This window comes from Patagioenas fasciata, chromosome 25, assembly GCF_037038585.1.
Source record: "Patagioenas fasciata isolate bPatFas1 chromosome 25, bPatFas1.hap1, whole genome shotgun sequence".
Lineage (NCBI taxonomy): Eukaryota > Metazoa > Chordata > Aves > Columbiformes > Columbidae > Patagioenas > Patagioenas fasciata.
This window is the reverse complement of record NC_092544.1, coordinates 414,989-418,884: the sequence shown is the minus strand read 5'-3', so window position 1 is coordinate 418,884 and position 3,896 is coordinate 414,989. Positions and strand designations below refer to the sequence as shown.

Below are 3,896 nucleotides of genomic sequence, written 5' to 3'. Positions count from 1 at the left end.
TTTGCCACATCGGGCTGAAAGGTCACCAGGGATGGTGTTTGAACACCGCAGCCGTTCCCCTGCCGTTAAAAACCCCTTCCCTACCAGATCACAAGTGGGAGATGGACGTGTGACCTGTGCCGGTTTCAAACAGAGGTGAGATGGGGAGTGTCATTGTTGCCCATCTGCTGCAGGACCATGGGAAAGTCGTCCTGTCCCTGCTGCCAGGGCCCGTTCCTGTCCGCTCTCCATGGAGATGACAGATGTGGCAGAGCAAGGGCTGTTTCCCTGCCTGGAGCACCGGTGTGTTCAGTCCCCACGTCACACGGCTGTGCTGGGCAGGGGAAGGGAAAAGGCAAAGAGATGTTGTTAAAATAACACTGTTTATTGCTTAAACAGGAGAAAATTCTGCAGTACTATGCTTTTTCTTTAAGTCTCTTCTCCCTCATAACTCACCTGGCTCTGTGGAGCACACGAGGCGGCCCGGCCACCCACCGCTCCGGGTTCCAGCGACTGGGAGAGCCTGGGGACGGGGTGAATTAAAGATGAAGTGGCAGCTGGAACTGTGAAATTCCTGCCTTAATATCATTTTGGAGGAGTTCTGTGCATTTGATAATATGTGCTGTGCACATGGTTGTTTCCTTGAATTAGATAACAGCAGATAACAAGGATGCTGATCTCCCGCCCTGCGACGTTGTTGATACCTGGCATTACACATCAGCCAGAGTCCCCGCTTATCTGCTCCTGATGGCTGCCAGCGGCCGCTCTCTGGTCAGATATTGCCAGGATGGCTGCGGATGGTGCTGAGCGTGCTGGCAGGCGGTGCTGAGCGTGCTGGCAGGCGGCGCTGCCCGCAAGGTGTGAGGCTGCAGATAGCCGGCCGGGCTGGCGCTGCACACCGGCTCCCGCAGACGTCTCCATGGGATGTGAGGAGGAGGTGGGGAGGAAGCGGGGACTCTGATCCCGAGGAGCGGAGGTGCTGGGTGAGGTTGGCTGACCCTCCACGGGATCTGCCGCGTGTTCTCTAGGTGAGAGCCGCTCGTGCTGGACCCGCTTCAGAGCACCGAGAAACCACAAGGTTGGGGTTTTTGTTTGGTTGTTTTCTGGGTTGTTTTTTGTTGTTGTTTTTTCTTCTTCTCCCCCAATCCCATCTGTGATTCTGGCTCTGCAGCAGTGCCGTGACAGCCCTGCATCGAGGACGGGACCTCCTCGGGGTCCACGGGAGGACACGTTCACCGTGCCTGCCCCACTTGGGTACCGTGACACCCCGGCTGACCCCATCCCATCCCGGGAGCCCTTGCGGTGGTGTGAATGGAGAGACCTGCACTGGAGGCACCAGTTTGCTGCACAGCAGCTAAAAGCTGCTTTTGAGACACTGATAACGCTTCTGGTCATGCAACACATCGGGGCAGGAGGGCATTAAACAGCAAGGCAAATCCTCATAGCATCTCCGGAGTGGAGATGTGCAGTAAGTGAATAAATTACCGAGTTTGCAGGGAGGAAATCTTATTAGGATCCTGTCTTTCGGCATCAGGCGGTGGGAGCGGGGCAGGCGGGTCTCTGCCGTCACCGGAGCTCAGCAGCCCCGTCCCCAGCGCAGCTCCGGATGGAGGAGGAGGGATGCTCGCCCGCTCGCTCAGGCACGACGGGCTGCAGGATTCTAGTATTCATGTATCGCTTTTCCCTGCTGGCATTTAATGGGCGTTTTAGTAGCACAAATAGAAAATGCTGCATATTCATCTTCCATGTCACAGGCATTGAGATGGAGAGGAGCAAAAGGAGAAGCGCCTTGGGCTCATTGTACCAATCTTGTCCTCGGCAGCAATCTCGAAGATGAAGAATAACTTAATTACCGCCTATCATTTCGTCTCCTTTATTTGCTCTTTGTTGCTCTCGCCGCTGCCTGTGCCCACACTGACACGCCAGCGGCGGGCAGGAAAATCACCGTTTGATTGAAGGGCCCGTGGACCACGGCTCCCTGACCCACTTAGCGCTCCGGGCAGCGCCAGAGAGGCGATAAAATATGGGCTGCAGCTCCACAGATAAAGGCATGAAATGCATTCCGCTGTCAGGGGTGCTGGCCTCGCGGAGCAGCGGCGTGGCCGTGACGGCTGGGGAAGGCGAGGGGCTGCGTGCGCATCCCTCTGGTTCAGTTTGTTCCAAGAGGAGTGTGGGCGCCGAGTTCATTTGAATGGGGGGGAAAGCACAGACTGAAGCCAGGAAAAGGGTTTTTTTCCCCCTCCCTCAAATGTGGGAATCAGGTTTGCTCTGTATGGTTTTTTCTTTTGAGCTATGTGGCATGAACACAGGACAAGTCCCTTCCCTGCAGCACGAGGTACAAAATGTGAAATGAAGACTAAAACATGCCCCAGGAACCTGAGAGCGTGGGAAGCTGAGGGTAAAGCGGTGCTTCTGGCCTAAGAAACGGGCACAACGCTCAGCTCTGCAGCTCTGGCACTCGCTAGCGCCGTGTCTGCAGGCTGCCGTGGCAGAAGCTCTAGCTGTAGGAGTTGCACAATGGTATCAACGTGCAGCAGATTTTTTGCCACGCAGGCTCATTTCGGACAAACAAAACCCACAAAGCTTTGTTCTGACTTGCCCTACAGAAAATAAGAACAGCACAGTCTTTACACGTGAAAAATGGTGTGTGGATAATGTGAAGTGTTCTTTGGGAGCATCTGGAAATGCATTTAAAGGTGTTGTAGGACGGGCGGTGCGTGTCCGTTGGGTTTCACGCAGGGGAGGGCGTGCAGCACAGTCCCTCTGACTTGCTGCTTGATCTCAACGGGACCGCCTTGTCAGACCCCCAGGCTGCCCCCTGGGCTCTGCCGCGCTCGGGAGACTGCGGAACAGCATCTGCTTCATCTGTTCTCTTACTTTCCAGAAGAAAAAAGGAACAAGAAGCCCTTGTTACTCGCAAATTCCATGCAGAATTTAGTATTTTAGCAGTTCTTTTTGGGGAAGACACCTTAGGAGCTGTGTGGAAAATGCCGTTTTTGACCACAAATCCTCCTGCATGCAGAGACGTTCAGGCTGTTTGAGCGCCTGGCACGACCTATTGGTAAGGGGCTGGTCAGTGCAGCCCAGGCTCTGCACTCCTCGCCTCGTCCAGCACGCGTTAGTGAGCAGCAGCTCCTGGGGGGGCACCTGATCCTGGTCTGCAGTCTTTGAGGACATGGAGAGCGCTTTGCTCCCCGGGTCGTTGGTGCTGCTCTCTCCAGCCAGCCGAGCGGGGCCGGAGCAGCGGCGGAGCGGAGCTTTGGGACGGGCGGTTGCGCTGAGCTCGTTGGCACAAGTGACCGGGTGCGGGGAGCGGGGACCGGCCTGCGGGGCTGGGCGCCTGCTGCGGAGCTCTGGACCCGGTCAGCGCGGTCCCGGCCCGTGTTCCACCCAGAGAGCACCTCCTGCAGTTCTCTGGGCTGCGCGTTGCTTTTCCCTTTCCTCTTCTGCAGCTTTTCTTGCTGTTGTTAAATTGTGTATCGAGGGGTTTTTAATCCACATAAAACAATGAGCAAATGTAAAATATTATGATATGATGAATATGATTTTATGTTGTAGTTACCTCTAGGCATTCACTTTCTTATTTCATTGTGATTGTTATAGTTCTTTTATGCCTTTCATAAAGAAAAACATTTAATGTAAAAATAAAAGGAATCACGATGATTTGGGTGAATTGCAGTGCTCAGGGCTTTACTCCACATGTGCTTAAAGATACGTGCGAGCTTTAATGTGAGAGCCTGGGGAAGAAGCACCTCATCTCAGCCCCATCAAAGGCAGTAGGGGCGTGATCGTGGCGCAGAAGACAGACGAGGGGGGAGATGAGCAGCCGTGGTTGCTGTCACCGCTTGGGCAACTGGAAATGTCTGCCCAGCCCGGGACGTGCAGGAGGTCCGGGCTGGTTTAGAGATGGGGACTTG

At 54.8% G+C, this 3,896-nt stretch overlaps 1 long non-coding RNA gene across 1 annotated transcript; it reads left to right on the top strand.

Annotated features, from left to right (window-relative positions):
- LOC139825596 (uncharacterized) lies at window positions 1–3,626 on the top strand. The gene is made up of 3 exons (XR_011735752.1): window positions 1–135; window positions 1,151–1,447; window positions 1,734–3,626. It is a non-coding gene; the product is annotated as an uncharacterized lncRNA (long non-coding RNA).
- Window positions 3,627–3,896: the final 270 nt, after the last annotated feature.